Genomic DNA, 26542 nt, shown 5'->3' with positions numbered 1-26542 from the left:
ACATATAGTAATTCTTTAATTTTTTAAGGAACTGCTGATCTGTTCCACAGAGCCGGTACTATTTTACATTTCTGCCACGCACATATACTTGATTTGTTTCTCTGCATCTGCACCAACACTTGATATATTCAGTTTGTTTATTTTTAATTATAGCCAGTCTGAGAGGTGCAAAGTAGATATTCCATTTTGGTTTTGAATTTCATTTCCCTAATAAATATGTTGAGCATCTTTTCATGTCCTTGTTGGTCATTGTATATCTTCTTTGAACAAAAGTATATTCAAGTCCTTTGCCCGTTTAAAATTTTTTGTCTTTTTGCTGTCTGAATTCTTTATATATTCTGGATATGATAAGTTGCCTTTAAAACTTTATCTGCTTTATTTAAGTTATTCACGGAGAAATTATCCAAGCTTCCGAGCCAGCAAGGATTATATTCCGCCACGTAGAGTCTATGCACACGGTTATTATGGACATTCAAGTTCTCGGATTGATCATCCCTCTAGAGGATATAGGTAATATAAAATTTTGTGTTTATATCAAATAAAAACATTCTTTTAAATTATGTGACCATGACACATAATTTAAATTGATGACATAATTTATATCATTCTTTTAAATTTAGTGATCGTGATGGCTATGGTGGAAATCCTGATACAGATTATTCTGCATATCGAAGTGGAAGCTCTTACAGGGATTCATATGGGAGTTACGGTAAGAGTCCAGTTACAACTTGTAAATCATAGAATTAGACTTAACCAGATCGTTGTTTACTCTACTTTTACTTCAGTTCCTTAAAGGTAAAACTATGATTAGCATAGCCTTTTTTATAAGTTAAAGACCTTTGAATTGTTTTGTTAATAGCTCACTTAAAATAAAATGCTATGAAGGGTAAATGGGCAGTCTCATCTTTTTTTCTCATTACCGAAAAACTATTTTAACATTAGTATTATTATTTTATTTATTTATTTTTTTGCAGCACATGGGCCTCTCACCGTTGTGCCCTCTCCCATTGCAGAGCACAGGCTCCTCACGCGCAGGCCCAGCGGCCGTGGCCCATGGTCCCAACCGCTCCCTGGCATGTGGGATCCTCCCGGACCGGGTCACGAACCCGTGTCCCCTGCATCGGCAGGCAGACTGTCAACTACTGCGCCACCAGGGAAGCCCCACTAAATCTTGTTAAACGTTGCCACTCTACCGATTATTTAAAAATTCTAAAATATTGGCTTTTATTGTCAAACTCCTTAGGCTGAAAAATATTGCTCTCTCTTTTAAATAAATATGAAAGCCCTTCACCCTTGCTACATAGTTTATATTTTCATAGCAGTGACAGATAAAGCTTATCTTTTCCAATATTTAGCACTTTGAGTCATGTTATATGATACCAGAAAAATTTGTAATGTTTAAAGTTTGTTTATCAATCATTAACTTCCCAGTTGACTCCCGTGTTGCACCAGCAGCACGAAGGGTCCCGCTGACATATGGAGGAATCAGTTGCTGTGATAGCAATACGAGAGATGTATATGGAGGAGGTCCGGAAGGTTACTCAAGCAGCCAAAGCAATACTTATTCAAGTGGTTGTGAGCGTGGAAGACAGGAACAATGAGGGTTTCCACCCTCTGTGAATAGGGAGTACCTTGCTCCCTGTGACTCTCATACAGTAGCTCAGGTTGTGGGGCATCCAGATGAGGTTATGTGGGAAGCCAATCTGAAAGAGAGGGCCGAAGCAGATATTAAAAATAACACTCAGTTATGTACCAAATGTTCTTTACAAAGGAAAAGTTTAAGTTCTTTTCTTTAATTGATGCTTGAATACTACTAAAAGAAAAACGTTGGTTTGCGGGGACGAGGCATATATTACCTTTTCCTCTATGAATTTTCAGACAAAGTGAAAACATGGAATTATTCAAAGTACTTGCATAGTTGTTAATATTAATTGAAATATAGAATTTGTGTTTAAAATGTTCAAAATTTTCAGAATAAAAAAATCAGAATTTTCTTGAAACCTATGTCCTGTGAGAGAATGTTCTGGTCTGTAGACTAGTTTAGCTATGTATATTGGGCACCTGTTTTTTTATTTAATTATTATAAACAATAATTGAAACTTGCCATATGAACTGTAGTTTGTGCTCTTAACTTTTTTAGCAGTTTTCTGATCCTTAATATGGTACAGACTTGAAACAGCCATTATCAAATTGCCATTTTACCTGTAGAATATGAATGAAGCCAAATGTAGCACGATATTGACTTCAAAACACAACAGAAGCTAAGAAGCCTACCCTTTCCATTATTAGATGGTTAGCCTAGTGAACAAACAAGAGAAGAGAGCAAACAAGGTCCTAGTGACCTCCAGGAATGAGGAATAAGAATTAACACATGAAGAGAACATTATTTATGGGAGATAGTTTCATATTTTGGAAGCGGTACAGTGTTTTTCAAATGAGCCCTTTATTGCTAATAAACAAGAGAAGTCACTACTGCTATCATCATACAAGGTCAATAATTAAGGTTGTGCACTTAAAGGAGAGAGCCAACCACTTGGTGATTGAATATGTGACAGTAGTTACCAAAAATTAATGTTTTGCTCCAAGTTTGAGAAGTGTTCCCTACTGCTGGTAATTTAAAGGTTATGCCAAATGTATGGGGAACGGGAGATGTCAGAAAAGACAATGTTCAGTGGTAACATTGAAAGGGAAACGAAAATGTGCGTAAATGGAATTTTAGAAGGAGTAGTTTTTTTAAATGATTTTGGAGAGTGGAAGGATATCAGACTTTGGGATTTTTCTTTGAAACATTACTGTCAATTTTGAGATACTTACATAAGCATTCTTAAATTAAAGGTTCAGTATCACATGGAAGAGAAAATTATGGAGGTCCTCCTCGTAGAGAGCCAGTCTCTTTTCAGAGAGTTGGCTATATGTCACAAAGAGATGGTGGTTATGCTACTAGAGACAGGTAAGGGAAAACACAGTATATGAATTAAGTCATGGTTAATTTTGTGGTTCTTGTTGAAATTTACCTAACACAAAATTGAACCTTTAAAAGTGAACAAGTCAGTAACATTTAGTACACTTAACAGTGTTATGCAACCACCAGCTCTGTTCAGTTCCAAAACATTTCATTACCCCAAAATAAAATTAATAAGCAGTCACTCCCATTTTCTCCCCCCTTGTCCCTGGTAGGTACCCACCTGTGTCCTTATCTATGAATTTATCTAATCCTGACTATACCATACTAATGGAAGCAAACAATATGTGACCTTTATTATCCAGCTTCCCCTCAGCATAAATGTTTTCAAAGATCATTCATGCTCTAGCATGAATCAGTACTTCAGACCTTGTTTTTTTTTTTTGGCTGACTAAATATTCCATTTTATGTGCGATTAACATGGTTTGTTTATCCATCTGTGTGAGTTATTCCCATCATTGTGCTGTCATGAATACTCCTGTACAAGCATTTGGGTACCTGTTTTCAATTCTTTTTGAGTGTATATATACTTAGGAGTGGAATTCCTGGGACATATAGTAATTCTTTAATTTTTTAAGGAACTGCTGATCTGTTCCACAGAGCCGGTACTATTTTACATTTCTGCCACGCACATATACTTGATTTGTTTCTCTGCATCTGCACCAACACTTGATATATTCAGTTTGTTTATTTTTAATTATAGCCAGTCTGAGAGGTGCAAAGTAGATATTCCATTTTGGTTTTGAATTTCATTTCCCTAATAAATATGTTGAGCATCTTTTCATGTCCTTGTTGGTCATTGTATATCTTCTTTGAACAAAAGTATATTCAAGTCCTTTGCCCGTTTAAAATTTTTTGTCTTTTTGCTGTCTGAATTCTTTATATATTCTGGATATGATAAGTTGCCTTTAAAACGTTATCTGCTTTATTTAAGTTATTCACGGAGAAATTATCCAAGCTTCCGAGCCAGCAAGGATTATATTCCGCCACGTAGAGTCTATGCACACGGTTATTATGGACATTCAAGTTCTCGGATTGATCATCCCTCTAGAGGATATAGGTAATATAAAATTTTGTGTTTATATCAAATAAAAACATTCTTTTAAATTATGTGACCATGACACATAATTTAAATTGATGACATAATTTATATCATTCTTTTAAATTTAGTGATCGTGATGGCTATGGTGGAAATCCTGATACAGATTATTCTGCATATCGAAGTGGAAGCTCTTACAGGGATTCATATGGGAGTTACGGTAAGAGTCCAGTTACAACTTGTAAATCATAGAATTAGACTTAACCAGATCGTTGTTTACTCTACTTTTACTTCAGTTCCTTAAAGGTAAAACTATGATTAGCATAGCCTTTTTTATAAGTTAAAGACCTTTGAATTGTTTTCTTAATAGCTCACTTAAAATAAAATGCTATGACGGGTAAATGGGCAGTCTCATCTTTTTTTCTCATTACCGAAAAACTATTTTAACATTAGTATTATTATTTTATTTATTTATTTTTTTGCAGCACATGGGCCTCTCACCGTTGTGCCCTCTCCCATTGCAGAGCACAGGCTCCTCACGCGCAGGCCCAGCGGCCGTGGCCCATGGTCCCAACCGCTCCCTGGCATGTGGGATCCTCCCGGACCGGGTCACGAACCCGTGTCCCCTGCATCGGCAGGCAGACTGTCAACTACTGCGCCACCAGGGAAGCCCCACTAAATCTTGTTAAACGTTGCCACTCTACCGATTATTTAAAAATTCTAAACTATTGGCTTTTATTGTCAAACTCCTTAGGCTGAAAAATATTGCTCTCTCTTTTAAATAAATATGAAAGCCCTTCACCCTTGCTACATAGTTTATATTTTCATAGCAGTGACAGATAAAGCTTATCTTTTCCAATATTTAGCACTTTGAGTCATGTTATATGATACCAGAAAAATTTGTAATGTTTAAAGTTTGTTTATCAATCATTAACTTCCCAGTTGACTCCCGTGTTGCACCAGCAGCACGAAGGGTCCCTTGGAGGAATCAGTTGCTGTGATAGCAATACGAGAGATGTATATGGAGGAGGTCCGGAAGGTTACTCAAGCAGCCAAAGCAATACTTATTCAAGTGGTTGTGAGCGTGGAAGACAGGAACAATGAGGGTTTCCACCCTCTGTGAATAGGGAGTACCTTGCTCCCTGTGACTCTCATACAGTAGCTCAGGTTGTGGGGCATCCAGATGAGGTTATGTGGGAAGCCAATCTGAAAGAGAGGGCCGAAGCAGATATTAAAAATAACACTCAGTTATGTACCAAATGTTCTTTACAAAGGAAAAGTTTAAGTTCTTTTCTTTAATTGATGCTTGAATACTACTAAAAGAAAAACGTTGGTTTGCGGGGACGAGGCATATATTACCTTTTCCTCTATGAATTTTCAGACAAAGTGAAAACATGGAATTATTCAAAGTACTTGCATAGTTGTTAATATTAATTGAAATATAGAATTTGTGTTTAAAATGTTCAAAATTTTCAGAATAAAAAAATCAGAATTTTCTTGAAACCTATGTCCTGTGAGAGAATGTTCTGGTCTGTAGACTAGTTTAGCTATGTATATTGGCTACCTGTTTTTTTATTTAATTATTATAAACAATAATTGAAACTTGCCATATGAACTGTAGTTTGTGCTCTTAACTTTTTTAGCAGTTTTCTGATCCTTAATATGGTACAGACTTGAAACAGCCATTATCAAATTGCCATTTTACCTGTAGAATATGAATGAAGCCAAATGTAGCACGATATTGACTTCAAAACACAACAGAAGCTAAGAAGCCTACCCTTTCCATTATTAGATGGTTAGCCTAGTGAACAAACAAGAGAAGAGAGCAAACAAGGTCCTAGTGACCTCCAGGAATGAGGAATAAGAATTAACACATGAAGAGAACATTATTTATGGGAGATAGTTTCATATTTCGGAAGCGGTACAGTGTTTTTCAAATGAGCCCTTTATTGCTAATAAACAAGAGAAGTCACTACTGCTATCATCATACAAGGTCAATAATTAAGGTTGTGCACTTAAAGGAGAGAGCCAACCACTTGGTGATTGAATATGTGACAGTAGTTACCAAAAATTAATGTTTTGCTCCAAGTTTGAGAAGTGTTCCCTACTGCTGGTAATTTAAAGGTTATGCCAAATGTATGGGGAACGGGAGATGTCAGAAAAGACAATGTTCAGTGGTAACATTGAAAGGGAAACGAAAATGTGCGTAAATGGAATTTTAGAAGGAGTAGTTTTTTTAAATGATTTTGGAGAGTGGAAGGATATCAGACTTTGGGATTTTTCTTTGAAACATTACTGTCAATTTTGAGATACTTACATAAGCATTCTTAAATTAAAGGTTCAGTATCACATGGAAGAGAAAATTATGGAGGTCCTCCTCGTAGAGAGCCAGTCTCTTTTCAGAGAGTTGGCTATATGTCACAAAGAGATGGTGGTTATGCTACTAGAGACAGGTAAGGGAAAACACAGTATATGAATTAAGTCATGGTTAATTTTGTTGTTCTTGTTGAAATTTACCTAACACAAAATTGAACCTTTAAAAGTGAACAAGTCAGTAACATTTAGTACACTTAACAGTGTTATGCAACCACCAGCTCTGTTCAGTTCCAAAACATTTCATTACCCCAAAATAAAATTAATAAGCAGTCACTCCCATTTTCTCCCCCCTTGTCCCTGGTAGGTACCCACCTGTGTCCTTATCTATGAATTTATCTAATCCTGAATATACCATACTAATGGAAGCAAACAATATGTGACCTTTATTATCCAGCTTCCCCTTAGCATAAATGTTTTCAAAGATCATTCATGCTCTAGCATGAATCAGTACTTCAGACCTAGTTTTTTTTTTTTGGCTGACTAAATATTCCATTTTATGTGCGATTAACATGGTTTGTTTATCCATCTGTGTGAGTTATTCCCATCATTGTGCTGTCATGAATACTCCTGTACAAGCATTTGGGTACCTGTTTTCAATTCTTTTTGAGTGTATATATACTTAGGAGTGGAATTCCTGGGACATATAGTAATTCTTTAATTTTTTAAGGAACTGCTGATCTGTTCCACAGAGCCGGTACTATTTTACATTTCTGCCACGCACATATACTTGATTTGTTTCTCTGCATCTGCACCAACACTTGATATATTCAGTTTGTTTATTTTTAATTATAGCCAGTCTGAGAGGTGCAAAGTAGATATTCCATTTTGGTTTTGAATTTCATTTCCCTAATAAATATGTTGAGCATCTTTTCATGTCCTTGTTGGTCATTGTATATCTTCTTTGAACAAAAGTATATTCAAGTCCTTTGCCCGTTTAAAATTTTTTGTCTTTTTGCTGTCTGAATTCTTTATATATTCTGGATATGATAAGTTGCCTTTAAAACTTTATCTGCTTTATTTAAGTTATTCACGGAGAAATTATCCAAGCTTCCGAGCCAGCAAGGATTATATTCCGCCACGTAGAGTCTATGCACACGGTTATTATGGACATTCAAGTTCTCGGATTGATCATCCCTCTAGAGGATATAGGTAATATAAAATTTTGTGTTTATATCAAATAAAAACATTCTTTTAAATTATGTGACCATGACACATAATTTAAATTGATGACATAATTTATATCATTCTTTTAAATTTAGTGATCGTGATGGCTATGGTGGAAATCCTGATACAGATTATTCTGCATATCGAAGTGGAAGCTCTTACAGGGATTCATATGGGAGTTACGGTAAGAGTCCAGTTACAACTTGTAAATCATAGAATTAGACTTAACCAGATCGTTGTTTACTCTACTTTTACTTCAGTTCCTTAAAGGTAAAACTATGATTAGCATAGCCTTTTTTATAAGTTAAAGACCTTTGAATTGTTTTGTTAATAGCTCACTTAAAATAAAATGCTATGAAGGGTAAATGGGCAGTCTCATCTTTTTTTCTCATTACCGAAAAACTATTTTAACATTAGTATTATTATTTTATTTATTTATTTTTTTGCAGCACATGGGCCTCTCACCGTTGTGCCCTCTCCCATTGCAGAGCACAGGCTCCTCACGCGCAGGCCCAGCGGCCGTGGCCCATGGTCCCAACCGCTCCCTGGCATGTGGGATCCTCCCGGACCGGGTCACGAACCCGTGTCCCCTGCATCGGCAGGCAGACTGTCAACTACTGCGCCACCAGGGAAGCCCCACTAAATCTTGTTAAACGTTGCCACTCTACCGATTATTTAAAAATTCTAAAATATTGGCTTTTATTGTCAAACTCCTTAGGCTGAAAAATATTGCTCTCTCTTTTAAATAAATATGAAAGCCCTTCACCCTTGCTACATAGTTTATATTTTCATAGCAGTGACAGATAAAGCTTATCTTTTCCAATATTTAGCACTTTGAGTCATGTTATATGATACCAGAAAAATTTGTAATGTTTAAAGTTTGTTTATCAATCATTAACTTCCCAGTTGACTCCCGTGTTGCACCAGCAGCACGAAGGGTCCCGCTGACATATGGAGGAATCAGTTGCTGTGATAGCAATACGAGAGATGTATATGGAGGAGGTCCGGAAGGTTACTCAAGCAGCCAAAGCAATACTTATTCAAGTGGTTGTGAGCGTGGAAGACAGGAACAATGAGGGTTTCCACCCTCTGTGAATAGGGAGTACCTTGCTCCCTGTGACTCTCATACAGTAGCTCAGGTTGTGGGGCATCCAGATGAGGTTATGTGGGAAGCCAATCTGAAAGAGAGGGCCGAAGCAGATATTAAAAATAACACTCAGTTATGTACCAAATGTTCTTTACAAAGGAAAAGTTTAAGTTCTTTTCTTTAATTGATGCTTGAATACTACTAAAAGAAAAATGTTGGTTTGTGGGGACGAGGCATATATTACCTTTTCCTCTATGAATTTTCAGACAAAGTGAAAACATGGAATTATTCAAAGTACTTGCATAGTTGTTAATATTAATTGAAATATAGAATTTGTGTTTAAAATGTTCAAAATTTTCAGAATAAAAAAATCAGAATTTTCTTGAAACCTATGTCCTGTGAGAGAATGTTCTGGTCTGTAGACTAGTTTAGCTATGTATATTGGCCACCTGGTTTTTTATTTAATTATTATAAACAATAATTGAAACTTGCCATATGAACTGTAGTTTGTGCTCTTAACTTTTTTAGCAGTTTTCTGATCCTTAATATGGTACAGACTTGAAACAGCCATTATCAAATTGCCATTTTACCTGTAGAATATGAATGAAGCCAAATGTAGCACGATATTGACTTCAAAACACAACAGAAGCTAAGAAGCCTACCCTTTCCATTATTAGATGGTTAGCCTAGTGAACAAACAAGAGAAGAGAGCAAACAAGGTCCTAGTGACCTCCAGGAATGAGGAATAAGAATTAACACATGAAGAGAACATTATTTATGGGAGATAGTTTCATATTTTGGAAGTGGTACAGTGTTTTTCAAATGAGCCCTTTATTGCTAATAAACAAGAGAAGTCACTACTGCTATCATCATACAAGGTCAATAATTAAGGTTGTGCACTTAAAGGAGAGAGCCAACCACTTGGTGATTGAATATGTGACAGTAGTTACCAAAAATTAATGTTTTGCTCCAAGTTTGAGAAGTGTTCCCTACTGCTGGTAATTTAAAGGTTATGCCAAATGTATGGGGAACGGGAGATGTCAGAAAAGACAATGTTCAGTGGTAACATTGAAAGGGAAACGAAAATGTGCGTAAATGGAATTTTAGAAGGAGTAGTTTTTTTAAATGATTTTGGAGAGTGGAAGGATATCAGACTTTGGGATTTTTCTTTGAAACATTACTGTCAATTTTGAGATACTTACATAAGCATTCTTAAATTAAAGGTTCAGTATCACATGGAAGAGAAAATTATGGAGGTCCTCCTCGTAGAGAGCCAGTCTCTTTTCAGAGAGTTGGCTATATGTCACAAAGAGATGGTGGTTATGCTACTAGAGACAGGTAAGGGAAAACACAGTATATGAATTAAGTCATGGTTAATTTTGTTGTTCTTGTTGAAATTTACCTAACACAAAATTGAACCTTTAAAAGTGAACAAGTCAGTAACATTTAGTACACTTAACAGTGTTATGCAACCACCAGCTCTGTTCAGTTCCAAAACATTTCATTACCCCAAAATAAAATTAATAAGCAGTCACTCCCATTTTCTCCCCCCTTGTCCCTGGTAGGTACCCACCTGTGTCCTTATCTATGAATTTATCTAATCCTGAATATACCATACTAATGGAAGCAAACAATATGTGACCTTTATTATCCAGCTTCCCCTTAGCATAAATGTTTTCAAAGATCATTCATGCTCTAGCATGAATCAGTACTTCAGACCTTGTTTTTTTTTTTTTTTTTGGCTGACTAAATATTCCATTTTATGTGCGATTAACATGGTTTGTTTATCCATCTGTGTGAGTTATTCCCATCATTGTGCTGTCATGAATACTCCTGTACAAGCATTTGGGTACCTGTTTTCAATTCTTTTTGAGTGTATATATACTTAGGAGTGGAATTCCTGGGACATATAGTAATTCTTTAATTTTTTAAGGAACTGCTGATCTGTTCCATAGAGCCGGTACTATTTTACATTTCTGCCACGCACATATACTTGATTTGTTTCTCTGCATCTGCACCAACACTTGATATATTCAGATTGTTTATTTTTAATTATAGCCAGTCTGATAAGTGGAAAGTGGATATTTCCTTTTGGTTTTGAATTTCATTTTCCTAATAAATATGTTGAGCAGCTTTTCATGTCCTTGTTGGTCATTGTATATCTTCTTTGAACAAAAGTATATTCAAGTCCTTTGCCCGTTTAAAATTTTTTGTCTTTTTGCTGTCTGAATTCTTTCTATATTCTGGATATGATAAGTTGCATTTAAAGTTTCATCTGCTTTATTTAATTTATTCAAGGAGAAATTATCCAAGCTCCCGAGCCAGCATGGATTATACTCCGCCACATAGAATCTATGCACACGGTTATTATGGACATTTAAGTTCTTGGAATGATCATCCCTCTAGAGGACATAGGTAATAAAAAATTTTGTGTTTATATCAAATAAAAACATTCTTTTAAATTATGTGATCGTGACACATAACTTAAATTTATCACATAATTTATGACATTCTTTTAAATTTAGTGATCGTGATGGCCATGGTGGAAGTTGTGATAGAGATTATTCTGCATATCGAAGTGGAAGCTCTAACAGGGATTCATATGGGAGTAACGGTAGGAGCCCAGTTACACCTTGTAAATCATAGAATTAGACTTAACCAGATCATTGTTTACTCTAATTTTATTTCAGTTCCTTAAAGGTAGAACTATGTTTAGCATAGCCTTTTTTATAAGTTAAAGACCTTTGAATTGTTTTCTTAATAGCTCACTTAAAATAAAATGCTATGAAGGGTAAATGGGCAGTCTCATCTTTTTTTCTCATTACAGAAAAATTATTTTAACATTATTATTATTATTTATTTATTTATTTATTTTGCAGAACTTGTGCCTCTCCCCATAGTGGCCTGTCCAGTTGCGGAGCACAGGCTCCTGTCGCTCAGGCCCAGCGGTCGTGGCCCACGGTCCCAACCTCTCCGCGGCATGTGGGATCTTCCCGGACCGGGGCACGAACCCGTGTCCCATGCATCGGCAGGCGGACTGTCAACCACTGCGCCACCAGGGAAGCCCTACTAAATCTTGTTAAAAGTTGCCACTCTACTGATTATTTAAAAATGCTAAAATAGAGGCTTTTACTGTCCAAGAAACTACTTAGGCTGAAAACTATTGCTCTCTCTTTTAAATAAATATGAAAGCCCTTCACCCTTGCTACATAGTTTATATTTTCATAGCAGAGACAGATAAAGCTTATCTTTTCCAATATTTAGCACTTTGAGTCATGTTATATGATACCAGAAAAATTTGTAATGTTTAAAGTTTGTTTCTCAATCATTAACTTCCCAGTTGACTCCCGTGTTGCACCAGCAGCACGAAGGGTCCCGCTGACATATGGAGGAATCAGTTGCTGTGATAGCAATACGAGAGGTGTATATGGAGGAGGTCCGGAAGGTTACTCAAGCAGCCAAAGTAATACTTATTCAAGTGGTTGTGAGCGTGGAAGACAGGAACAATGAGGGTTTCCACCCTCCGTGAATAGGGAGTACCTTGCTCCCTGTGACTCTCATACAGTAGCTCAGGTTGTGGGGCATCCAGATGAGGTTATGTGGGAAGCCAATCTGAAAGAGAGGGCCGAAGCAGATATTAAAAATAACACTCAGTTATGTACCAAATGTTCTTTACAAAGGAAAAGTTTAAGTTCTTTTCTTTAATTGATGCTTGAATACTACTAAAAGAAAAATGTTGGTTTGTGGGGACGAGGCATATATTACCTTTTCCTCTATGAATTTTCAGACAAAGTGAAAACATGGAATTATTCAAAGTACTTGCATAGTTGTTACTATTAATTGAAATATAGAATTTGTGTTTAAAATGTTCAAAATTTTCAGAATAAAAAAATCAGAATTTTCTTGAAACCTATGTCCTGTGAGAGAATGTTCTGGTCTGTAGACTAGTTTAGCTATGTATATTGGCCACCTGGTTTTTTATTTAATTATTATAAACAATAATTGAAACTTGCCATATGAACTGTAGTTTGTGCTCTTAACTTTTTTAGCAGTTTTCTGATCCTTAATATGGTACAGACTTGAAACAGCCATTATCAAATTGCCATTTTACCTGTAGAATATGAATGAAGCCAAATGTAGCACGATATTGACTTCAAAACACAACAGAAGCTAAGAAGCCTACCCTTTCCATTATTAGATGGTTAGCCTAGTGAACAAACAAGAGAAGAGAGCAAACAAGGTCCTAGTGACCTCCAGGAATGAGGAATAAGAATTAACACATGAAGAGAACATTATTTATGGGAGATAGTTTCATATTTTGGAAGTGGTACAGTGTTTTTCAAATGAGCCCTTTATTGCTAATAAACAAGAGAAGTCACTACTGCTATCATCATACAAGGTCAATAATTAAGGTTGTGCACTTAAAGGAGAGAGCCAACCACTTGGTGTTTGAATATGTGACAGTAGTTACCAAAAATTAATGTTTTGCTCCAAGTTTGAGAAGTGTTCCCTACTGCTGGTAATTTAAAGGTTATGCCAAATGTATGGGGAACGGGAGATGTCAGAAAAGACAATGTTCAGTGGTAACATTGAAAGGGAAACGAAAATGTGCGTAAATGGAATTTTAGAAGGAGTAGTTTTTTTAAATGATTTTGGAGAGTGGAAGGATATCAGACTTTGGGATTTTTCTTTGAAACATTACTGTCAATTTTGAGATACTTACATAAGCATTCTTAAATTAAAGGTTCAGTATCACATGGAAGAGAAAATTATGGAGGTCCTCCTCGTAGAGAGCCAGTCTCTTTTCAGAGAGTTGGCTATATGTCACAAAGAGATGGTGGTTATGCTACTAGAGACAGGTAAGGGAAAACACAGTATATGAATTAAGTCATGGTTAATTTTGTTGTTCTTGTTGAAATTTACCTAACACAAAATTGAACCTTTAAAAGTGAACAAGTCAGTAACATTTAGTACACTTAACAGTGTTATGCAACCACCAGCTCTGTTCAGTTCCAAAACATTTCATTACCCCAAAATAAAATTAATAAGCAGTCACTCCCATTTTCTCCCCCCTTGTCCCTGGTAGGTACCCACCTGTGTCCTTATCTATGAATTTATCTAATCCTGAATATACCATACTAATGGAAGCAAACAATATGTGACCTTTATTATCCAGCTTCCCCTTAGCATAAATGTTTTCAAAGATCATTCATGCTCTAGCATGAATCAGTACTTCAGACCTTGTTTTTTTTTTTTTTTTGGCTGACTAAATATTCCATTTTATGTGCGATTAACATGGTTTGTTTATCCATCTGTGTGAGTTATTCCCATCATTGTGCTGTCATGAATACTCCTGTACAAGCATTTGGGTACCTGTTTTCAATTCTTTTTGAGTGTATATATACTTAGGAGTGGAATTCCTGGGACATATAGTAATTCTTTAATTTTTTAAGGAACTGCTGATCTGTTCCATAGAGCCGGTACTATTTTACATTTCTGCCACGCACATATACTTGATTTGTTTCTCTGCATCTGCACCAACACTTGATATATTCAGATTGTTTATTTTTAATTATAGCCAGTCTGATAAGTGGAAAGTGGATATTTCCTTTTGGTTTTGAATTTCATTTTCCTAATAAATATGTTGAGCAGCTTTTCATGTCCTTGTTGGTCATTGTATATCTTCTTTGAACAAAAGTATATTCAAGTCCTTTGCCCGTTTAAAATTTTTTGTCTTTTTGCTGTCTGAATTCTTTCTATATTCTGGATATGATAAGTTGCATTTAAAGTTTCATCTGCTTTATTTAATTTATTCAAGGAGAAATTATCCAAGCTCCCGAGCCAGCATGGATTATACTCCGCCACATAGAATCTATGCACACGGTTATTATGGACATTTAAGTTCTTGGAATGATCATCCCTCTAGAGGACATAGGTAATAAAAAATTTTGTGTTTATATCAAATAAAAACATTCTTTTAAATTATGTGATCGTGACACATAACTTAAATTTATCACATAATTTATGACATTCTTTTAAATTTAGTGATCGTGATGGCCATGGTGGAAGTTGTGATAGAGATTATTCTGCATATCGAAGTGGAAGCTCTAACAGGGATTCATATGGGAGTAACGGTAGGAGCCCAGTTACACCTTGTAAATCATAGAATTAGACTTAACCAGATCATTGTTTACTCTAATTTTATTTCAGTTCCTTAAAGGTAGAACTATGTTTAGCATAGCCTTTTTTATAAGTTAAAGACCTTTGAATTGTTTTCTTAATAGCTCACTTAAAATAAAATGCTATGAAGGGTAAATGGGCAGTCTCATCTTTTTTTCTCATTACAGAAAAATTATTTTAACATTATTATTATTATTTATTTATTTATTTATTTTGCAGAACTTGTGCCTCTCCCCATAGTGGCCTGTCCAGTTGCGGAGCACAGGCTCCTGTCGCTCAGGCCCAGTGGTCGTGGCCCACGGTCCCAACCTCTCCGCGGCATGTGGGATCTTCCCGGACCGGGGCACGAACCCGTGTCCCATGCATCGGCAGGCGGACTGTCAACCACTGCGCCACCAGGGAAGCCCTACTAAATCTTGTTAAAAGTTGCCACTCTACTGATTATTTAAAAATGCTAAAATAGAGGCTTTTATTGTCCAAGAAACTACTTAGGCTGAAAACTATTGCTCTCTCTTTTAAATAAATATGAAAGCCCTTCACCCTTGCTACATAGTTTATATTTTCATAGCAGAGACAGATAAAGCTTATCTTTTCCAATATTTAGCACTTTGAGTCATGTTATATGATACCAGAAAAATTTGTAATGTTTAAAGTTTGTTTCTCAATCATTAACTTCCCAGTTGACTCCCGTGTTGCACCAGCAGCACGAAGGGTCCCGCTGACATATGGAGGAATCAGTTGCTGTGATAGCAATACGAGAGGTGTATATGGAGGAGGTCCGGAAGGTTACTCAAGCAGCCAAAGTAATACTTATTCAAGTGGTTGTGAGCGTGGAAGACAGGAACAATGAGGGTTTCCACCCTCCGTGAATAGGGAGTACCTTGCTCCCTGTGACTCTCATACAGTAGCTCAGGTTGTGGGGCATCCAGATGAGGTTATGTGGGAAGCCAATCTGAAAGAGAGGGCCGAAGCAGATATTAAAAATAACACTCAGTTATGTACCAAATGTTCTTTACAAAGGAAAAGTTTAAGTTCTTTTCTTTAATTGATGCTTGAATACTACTAAAAGAAAAATGTTGGTTTGTGGGGACGAGGCATATATTACCTTTTCCTCTATGAATTTTCAGACAAAGTGAAAACATGGAATTATTCAAAGTACTTGCATAGTTGTTAATATTAATTGAAATATAGAATTTGTGTTTAAAATGTTCAAAATTTTCAGAATAAAAAAATCAGAATTTTCTTGAAACCTATGTCCTGTGAGAGAATGTTCTGGTCTGTAGACTAGTTTAGCTATGTATATTGGCCACCTGGTTTTTTATTTAATTATTATAAACAATAATTGAAACTTGCCATATGAACTGTAGTTTGTGCTCTTAACTTTTTTAGCAGTTTTCTGATCCTTAATATGGTACAGACTTGAAACAGCCATTATCAAATTGCCATTTTACCTGTAGAATATGAATGAAGCCAAATGTAGCACGATATTGACTTCAAAACACAACAGAAGCTAAGAAGCCTACCCTTTCCATTATTAGATGGTTAGCCTAGTGAACAAACAAGAGAAGAGAGCAAACAAGGTCCTAGTGACCTCCAGGAATGAGGAATAAGAATTAACACATGAAGAGAACATTATTTATGGGAGATAGTTTCATATTTTGGAAGTGGTACAGTGTTTTTCAAATGAGCCCTTTATTGCTAATAAACAAGAGAAGTCACTACTGCTATCATCATACAAGGTCAATAATTAAGGTTGTGCACTTAAAGGAGAGAGCCAACCACTTGGTGATTGAATATGTGACAGTAGTTACCAAAAATTAATGTTTTGCTCCAAGTTTGAGAAGTGTTCCCTACTGCTGGTAATTTAAAGGTTATGCCAAATGTATGGGGAACGGGAGATGTCAGAAAAGACAATGTTCAGTGGTAACATTGAAAGGGAAACGAAAATGTGCGTAAATGGAATTTTAGAAGGAGTAGTTTTTTTAAATGATTTTGGAGAGTGGAAGGATATCAGACTTTGGGATTTTTCTTTGAAACATTACTGTCAATTTTGAGATACTTACATAAGCATTCTTAAATTAAAGGTTCAGTATCACATGGAAGAGAAAATTATGGAGGTCCTCCTCGTAGAGAGCCAGTCTCTTTTCAGAGAGTTGGCTATATGTCACAAAGAGATGGTGGTTATGCTACTAGAGACAGGTAAGGGAAAACACAGTATATGAATTAAGTCATGGTTAATTTTGTTGTTCTTGTTGAAATTTACCTAACACAAAATTGAACCTTTAAAAGTGAACAAGTCAGTAACATTTAGTACACTTAACAGTGTTATGCAACCACCAGCTCTGTTCAGTTCCAAAACATTTCATTACCCCAAAATAAAATTAATAAGCAGTCACTCCCATTTTCTCCCCCCTTGTCCCTGGTAGGTACCCACCTGTGTCCTTATCTATGAATTTATCTAATCCTGAATATACCATACTAATGGAAGCAAACAATATGTGACCTTTATTATCCAGCTTCCCCTTAGCATAAATGTTTTCAAAGATCATTCATGCTCTAGCATGAATCAGTACTTCAGACCTTGTTTTTTTTTTTTTTTGGCTGACTAAATATTCCATTTTATGTGCGATTAACATGGTTTGTTTATCCATCTGTGTGAGTTATTCCCATCATTGTGCTGTCATGAATACTCCTGTACAAGCATTTGGGTACCTGTTTTCAATTCTTTTTGAGTGTATATATACTTAGGAGTGGAATTCCTGGGACATATAGTAATTCTTTAATTTTTTAAGGAACTGCTGATCTGTTCCATAGAGCCGGTACTATTTTACATTTCTGCCACGCACATATACTTGATTTGTTTCTCTGCATCTGCACCAACACTTGATATATTCAGATTGTTTATTTTTAATTATAGCCAGTCTGATAAGTGGAAAGTGGATATTTCCTTTTGGTTTTGAATTTCACTTTCCTAATAAATATGTTGAGCAGCTTTTCATGTCCTTGTTGGTCATTGTATATCTTCTTTGAACAAAAGTATATTCAAGTCCTTTGCCCGTTTAAAATTTTTTGTCTTTTTGCTGTCTGAATTCTTTCTATATTCTGGATATGATAAGTTGCATTTAAAGTTTCATCTGCTTTATTTAATTTATTCAAGGAGAAATTATCCAAGCTCCCGAGCCAGCATGGATTATACTCCGCCACATAGAATCTATGCACACGGTTATTATGGACATTTAAGTTCTTGGAATGATCATCCCTCTAGAGGACATAGGTAATAAAAAATTTTGTGTTTATATCAAATAAAAACATTCTTTTAAATTATGTGATCGTGACACATAACTTAAATTTATCACATAATTTATGACATTCTTTTAAATTTAGTGATCGTGATGGCCATGGTGGAAGTTGTGATAGAGATTATTCTGCATATCGAAGTGGAAGCTCTAACAGGGATTCATATGGGAGTAACGGTAGGAGCCCAGTTACACCTTGTAAATCATAGAATTAGACTTAACCAGATCATTGTTTACTCTAATTTTATTTCAGTTCCTTAAAGGTAGAACTATGTTTAGCATAGCCTTTTTTATAAGTTAAAGACCTTTGAATTGTTTTCTTAATAGCTCACTTAAAATAAAATGCTATGAAGGGTAAATGGGCAGTCTCATCTTTTTTTCTCATTACAGAAAAATTATTTTAACATTATTATTATTTATTTATTTATTTATTTATTTTGCAGAACTTGTGCCTCTCCCCATAGTGGCCTGTCCAGTTGCGGAGCACAGGCTCCTGTCGCTCAGGCCCAGCGGTCGTGGCCCACGGTCCCAACCTCTCCGCGGCATGTGGGATCTTCCCGGACCGGGGCACGAACCCGTGTCCCATGCATCGGCAGGCGGACTGTCAACCACTGCGCCACCAGGGAAGCCCTACTAAATCTTGTTAAAAGTTGCCACTCTACTGATTATTTAAAAATGCTAAAATAGAGGCTTTTACTGTCCAAGAAACTACTTAGGCTGAAAACTATTGCTCTCTCTTTTAAATAAATATGAAAGCCCTTCACCCTTGCTACATAGTTTATATTTTCATAGCAGAGACAGATAAAGCTTATCTTTTCCAATATTTAGCACTTTGAGTCATGTTATATGATACCAGAAAAATTTGTAATGTTTAAAGTTTGTTTCTCAATCATTAACTTCCCAGTTGACTCCCGTGTTGCACCAGCAGCACGAAGGGTCCCGCTGACATACGCTGGAAGCAGTTGCTGTGATAGCAATACGAGAGGTGTATATGGAGGAGGTCCGGAAGGTTACTCAAGCAGCCAAAGTAATACTTATTCAAGTGGTTGTGAGCGTGGAAGACAGGAACAATGAGGGTTTCCACCCTCCGTGAATAGGGAGTACCTTGCTCCCTGTGACTCTCATACAGTAGCTCAGGTTGTGGGGCATCCAGATGAGGTTATGTGGGAAGCCAATCTGAAAGAGAGGGCCGAAGCAGATATTAAAAATAACACTCAGTTATGTACCAAATGTTCTTTACAAAGGAAAAGTTTAAGTTCTTTTCTTTAATTGATGCTTGAATACTACTAAAAGAAAAACGTTGGTTTGTGGGGACGAGGCATATATTACCTTTTCCTCTATGAATTTTCAGACAAAGTGAAAACATGGAATTATTCAAAGTACTTGCATAGTTGTTAATATTAATTGAAATATAGAATTTGTGTTTAAAATGTTCAAAATTTTCAGAATAAAAAAATCAGAATTTTCTTGAAACCTATGTCCTGTGAGAGAATGTTCTGGTCTGTAGACTAGTTTAGCTATGTATATTGGCCACCTGGTTTTTTATTTAATTATTATAAACAATAATTGAAACTTGCCATATGAACTGTAGTTTGTGCTCTTAACTTTTTTAGCAGTTTTCTGATCCTTAATATGGTACAGACTTGAAACAGCCATTATCAAATTGCCATTTTACCTGTAGAATATGAATGAAGCCAAATGTAGCACGATATTGACTTCAAAACACAACAGAAGCTAAGAAGCCTACCCTTTCCATTATTAGATGGTTAGCCTAGTGAACAAACAAGAGAAGAGAGCAAACAAGGTCCTAGTGACCTCCAGGAATGAGGAATAAGAATTAACACATGAAGAGAACATTATTTATGGGAGATAGTTTCATATTTTGGAAGTGGTACAGTGTTTTTCAAATGAGCCCTTTATTGCTAATAAACAAGAGAAGTCACTACTGCTATCATCATACAAGGTCAATAATTAAGGTTGTGCACTTAAAGGAGAGAGCCAACCACTTGGTGATTGAATATGTGACAGTAGTTACCAAAAATTAATGTTTTGCTCCAAGTTTGAGAAGTGTTCCCTACTGCTGGTAATTTAAAGGTTATGCCAAATGTATGGGGAACGGGAGATGTCAGAAAAGACAATGTTCAGTGGTAACATTGAAAGGGAAACGAAAATGTGCGTAAATGGAATTTTAGAAGGAGTAGTTTTTTTAAATGATTTTGGAGAGTGGAAGGATATCAGACTTTGGGATTTTTCTTTGAAACATTACTGTCAATTTTGAGATACTTACATAAGCATTCTTAAATTAAAGGTTCAGTATCACATGGAAGAGAAAATTATGGAGGTCCTCCTCGTAGAGAGCCAGTCTCTTTTCAGAGAGTTGGCTATATGTCACAAAGAGATGGTGGTTATGCTACTAGAGACAGGTAAGGGAAAACACAGTATATGAATTAAGTCATGGTTAATTTTGTTGTTCTTGTTGAAATTTACCTAACACAAAATTGAACCTTTAAAAGTGAACAAGTCAGTAACATTTAGTACACTTAACAGTGTTATGCAACCACCAGCTCTGTTCAGTTCCAAAACATTTCATTACCCCAAAATAAAATTAATAAGCAGTCACTCCCATTTTCTCCCCCCTTGTCCCTGGTAGGTACCCACCTGTGTCCTTATCTATGAATTTATCTAATCCTGAATATACCATACTAATGGAAGCAAACAATATGTGACCTTTATTATCCAGCTTCCCCTTAGCATAAATGTTTTCAAAGATCATTCATGCTCTAGCATGAATCAGTACTTCAGACCTTGTTTTTTTTTTTTTGGCTGACTAAATATTCCATTTTATGTGCGATTAACATGGTTTGTTTATCCATCTGTGTGAGTTATTCCCATCATTGTGCTGTCATGAATACTCCTGTACAAGCATTTGGGTACCTGTTTTCAATTCTTTTTGAGTGTATATATACTTAGGAGTGGAATTCCTGGGACATATAGTAATTCTTTAATTTTTTAAGGAACTGCTGATCTGTTCCACAGAGCCGGTACTATTTTACATTTCTGCCACGCACATATACTTGATTTGTTTCTCTGCATCTGCACCAACACTTGATATATTCAGTTTGTTTATTTTTAATTATAGCCAGTCTGAGAGGTGCAAAGTAGATATTCCATTTTGGTTTTGAATTTCATTTCCCTAATAAATATGTTGAGCATCTTTTCATGTCCTTGTTGGTCATTGTATATCTTCTTTGAACAAAAGTATATTCAAGTCCTTTGCCCGTTTAAAATTTTTTGTCTTTTTGCTGTCTGAATTCTTTATATATTCTGGATATGATAAGTTGCCTTTAAAACTTTATCTGCTTTATTTAAGTTATTCACGGAGAAATTATCCAAGCTTCCGAGCCAGCAAGGATTATATTCCGCCACGTAGAGTCTATGCACACGGTTATTATGGACATTCAAGTTCTCGGATTGATCATCCCTCTAGAGGATATAGGTAATATAAAATTTTGTGTTTATATCAAATAAAAACATTCTTTTAAATTATGTGACCATGACACATAATTTAAATTGATGACATAATTTATATCATTCTTTTAAATTTAGTGATCGTGATGGCTATGGTGGAAATCCTGATACAGATTATTCTGCATATCGAAGTGGAAGCTCTTACAGGGATTCATATGGGAGTTACGGTAAGAGTCCAGTTACAACTTGTAAATCATAGAATTAGACTTAACCAGATCGTTGTTTACTCTACTTTTACTTCAGTTCCTTAAAGGTAAAACTATGATTAGCATAGCCTTTTTTATAAGTTAAAGACCTTTGAATTGTTTTCTTAATAGCTCACTTAAAATAAAATGCTATGAAGGGTAAATGGGCAGTCTCATCTTTTTTTCTCATTACCGAAAAACTATTTTAACATTAGTATTATTATTTTATTTATTTATTTTTTTGCAGCACATGGGCCTCTCACCGTTGTGCCCTCTCCCATTGCAGAGCACAGGCTCCTCACGCGCAGGCCCAGCGGCCGTGGCCCATGGTCCCAACCGCTCCCTGGCATGTGGGATCCTCCCGGACCGGGTCACGAACCCGTGTCCCCTGCATCGGCAGGCAGACTGTCAACTACTGCGCCACCAGGGAAGCCCCACTAAATCTTGTTAAACGTTGCCACTCTACCGATTATTTAAAAATTCTAAAATATTGGCTTTTATTGTCAAACTACTTAGGCTGAAAAATATTGCTCTCTCTTTTAAATAAATATGAAAGCCCTTCACCCTTGCTACATAGTTTATATTTTCATAGCAGTGACAGATAAAGCTTATCTTTTCCAATATTTAGCACTTTGAGTCATGTTATATGATACCAGAAAAATTTGTAATGTTTAAAGTTTGTTTCTCAATCATTAACTTCCCAGTTGACTCCCGTGTTGCACCAGCAGCACGAAGGGTCCCGCTGACATACGCTGGAAGCAGTTGCTGTGATAGCAATACGAGAGGTGTATATGGAGGAGGTCCGGAAGGTTACTCAAGCAGCCAAAGTAATACTTATTCAAGTGGTTGTGAGCGTGGAAGACAGGAACAATGAGGGTTTCCACCCTCCGTGAATAGGGAGTACCTTGCTCCCTGTGACTCTCATACAGTAGCTCAGGTTGTGGGGCATCCAGATGAGGTTATGTGGGAAGCCAATCTGAAAGAGAGGGCCGAAGCAGATATTAAAAATAACACTCAGTTATGTACCAAATGTTCTTTACAAAGGAAAAGTTTAAGTTCTTTTCTTTAATTGATGCTTGAATACTACTAAAAGAAAAATGTTGGTTTGTGGGGACGAGGCATATATTACCTTTTCCTCTATGAATTTTCAGACAAAGTGAAAACATGGAATTATTCAAAGTACTTGCATAGTTGTTACTATTAATTGAAATATAGAATTTGTGTTTAAAATGTTCAAAATTTTCAGAATAAAAAAATCAGAATTTTCTTGAAACCTATGTCCTGTGAGAGAATGTTCTGGTCTGTAGACTAGTTTAGCTATGTATATTGGCCACCTGGTTTTTTATTTAATTATTATAAACAATAATTGAAACTTGCCATATGAACTGTAGTTTGTGCTCTTAACTTTTTTAGCAGTTTTCTGATCCTTAATATGGTACAGACTTGAAACAGCCATTATCAAATTGCCATTTTACCTGTAGAATATGAATGAAGCCAAATGTAGCACGATATTGACTTCAAAACACAACAGAAGCTAAGAAGCCTACCCTTTCCATTATTAGATGGTTAGCCTAGTGAACAAACAAGAGAAGAGAGCAAACAAGGTCCTAGTGACCTCCAGGAATGAGGAATAAGAATTAACACATGAAGAGAACATTATTTATGGGAGATAGTTTCATATTTTGGAAGTGGTACAGTGTTTTTCAAATGAGCCCTTTATTGCTAATAAACAAGAGAAGTCACTACTGCTATCATCATACAAGGTCAATAATTAAGGTTGTGCACTTAAAGGAGAGAGCCAACCACTTGGTGATTGAATATGTGACAGTAGTTACCAAAAATTAATGTTTTGCTCCAAGTTTGAGAAGTGTTCCCTACTGCTGGTAATTTAAAGGTTATGCCAAATGTATGGGGAACGGGAGATGTCAGAAAAGACAATGTTCAGTGGTAACATTGAAAGGGAAACGAAAATGTGCGTAAATGGAATTTTAGAAGGAGTAGTTTTTTTAAATGATTTTGGAGAGTGGAAGGATATCAGACTTTGGGATTTTTCTTTGAAACATTACTGTCAATTTTGAGATACTTACATAAGCATTCTTAAATTAAAGGTTCAGTATCACATGGAAGAGAAAATTATGGAGGTCCTCCTCGTAGAGAGCCAGTCTCTTTTCAGAGAGTTGGCTATATGTCACAAAGAGATGGTGGTTATGCTACTAGAGACAGGTAAGGGAAAACACAGTATATGAATTAAGTCATGGTTAATTTTGTTGTTCTTGTTGAAATTTACCTAACACAAAATTGAACCTTTAAAAGTGAACAAGTCAGTAACATTTAGTACACTTAACAGTGTTATGCAACCACCAGCTCTGTTCAGTTCCAAAACATTTCATTACCCCAAAATAAAATTAATAAGCAGTCACTCCCATTTTCTCCCCCCTTGTCCCTGGTAGGTACCCACCTGTGTCCTTATCTATGAATTTATCTAATCCTGAATATACCATACTAATGGAAGCAAACAATATGTGACCTTTATTATCCAGCTTCCCCTTAGCATAAATGTTTTCAAAGATCATTCATGCTCTAGCATGAATCAGTACTTCAGACCTTGTTTTTTTTTTTTTTTGGCTGACTAAATATTCCATTTTATGTGCGATTAACATGGTTTGTTTATCCATCTGTGTGAGTTATTCCCATCATTGTGCTGTCATGAATACTCCTGTACAAGCATTTGGGTACCTGTTTTCAATTCTTTTTGAGTGTATATATACTTAGGAGTGGAATTCCTGGGACATATAGTAATTCTTTAATTTTTTAAGGAACTGCTGATCTGTTCCATAGAGCCGGTACTATTTTACATTTCTGCCACGCACATATACTTGATTTGTTTCTCTGCATCTGCACCAACACTTGATATATTCAGATTGTTTATTTTTAATTATAGCCAGTCTGATAAGTGGAAAGTGGATATTTCCTTTTGGTTTTGAATTTCACTTTCCTAATAAATATGTTGAGCAGCTTTTCATGTCCTTGTTGGTCATTGTATATCTTCTTTGAACAAAAGTATATTCAAGTCCTTTGCCCGTTTAAAATTTTTTGTCTTTTTGCTGTCTGAATTCTTTCTATATTCTGGATATGATAAGTTGCATTTAAAGTTTCATCTGCTTTATTTAATTTATTCAAGGAGAAATTATCCAAGCTCCCGAGCCAGCATGGATTATACTCCGCCACATAGAATCTATGCACACGGTTATTATGGACATTTAAGTTCTTGGAATGATCATCCCTCTAGAGGACATAGGTAATAAAAAATTTTGTGTTTATATCAAATAAAAACATTCTTTTAAATTATGTGATCGTGACACATAACTTAAATTTATCACATAATTTATGACATTCTTTTAAATTTAGTGATCGTGATGGCCATGGTGGACGTTGTGATAGAGATTATTCTGCATATCGAAGTGGAAGCTCTAACAGGGATTCATATGGGAGTAACGGTAGGAGCCCAGTTACACCTTGTAAATCATAGAATTAGACTTAACCAGATCATTGTTTACTCTAATTTTATTTCAGTTCCTTAAAGGTAGAACTATGTTTAGCATAGCCTTTTTTATAAGTTAAAGACCTTTGAATTGTTTTCTTAATAGCTCACTTAAAATAAAATGCTATGAAGGGTAAATGGGCAGTCTCATCTTTTTTTCTCATTACAGAAAAATTATTTTAACATTATTATTATTTATTTATTTATTTATTTATTTTGCAGAACTTGTGCCTCTCCCCATAGTGGCCTGTCCAGTTGCGGAGCACAGGCTCCTGTCGCTCAGGCCCAGCGGTCGTGGCCCACGGTCCCAACCTCTCCGCGGCATGTGGGATCTTCCCGGACCGGGGCACGAACCCGTGTCCCATGCATCGGCAGGCGGACTGTCAACCACTGCGCCACCAGGGAAGCCCTACTAAATCTTGTTAAAAGTTGCCACTCTACTGATTATTTAAAAATGCTAAAATAGAGGCTTTTACTGTCCAAGAAACTACTTAGGCTGAAAACTATTGCTCTCTCTTTTAAATAAATATGAAAGCCCTTCACCCTTGCTACATAGTTTATATTTTCATAGCAGAGACAGATAAAGCTTATCTTTTCCAATATTTAGCACTTTGAGTCATGTTATATGATACCAGAAAAATTTGTAATGTTTAAAGTTTGTTTCTCAATCATTAACTTCCCAGTTGACTCCCGTGTTGCACCAGCAGCACGAAGGGTCCCGCTGACATACGCTGGAAGCAGTTGCTGTGATAGCAATACGAGAGGTGTATATGGAGGAGGTCCGGAAGGTTACTCAAGCAGCCAAAGTAATACTTATTCAAGTGGTTGTGAGCGTGGAAGACAGGAACAATGAGGGTTTCCACCCTCCGTGAATAGGGAGTACCTTGCTCCCTGTGACTCTCATACAGTAGCTCAGGTTGTGGGGCATCCAGATGAGGTTATGTGGGAAGCCAATCTGAAAGAGAGGGCCGAAGCAGATATTAAAAATAACACTCAGTTATGTACCAAATGTTCTTTACAAAGGAAAAGTTTAAGTTCTTTTCTTTAATTGATGCTTGAATACTACTAAAAGAAAAACGTTGGTTTGTGGGGACGAGGCATATATTACCTTTTCCTCTATGAATTTTCAGACAAAGTGAAAACATGGAATTATTCAAAGTACTTGCATAGTTGTTAATATTAAT

Source organism: Mesoplodon densirostris (assembly GCF_025265405.1).
Source record: "Mesoplodon densirostris isolate mMesDen1 chromosome Y unlocalized genomic scaffold, mMesDen1 primary haplotype SUPER_Y_unloc_1, whole genome shotgun sequence".
Lineage (NCBI taxonomy): Eukaryota > Metazoa > Chordata > Mammalia > Artiodactyla > Ziphiidae > Mesoplodon > Mesoplodon densirostris.
Note: the sequence above shows the minus strand (reverse complement) of the source record.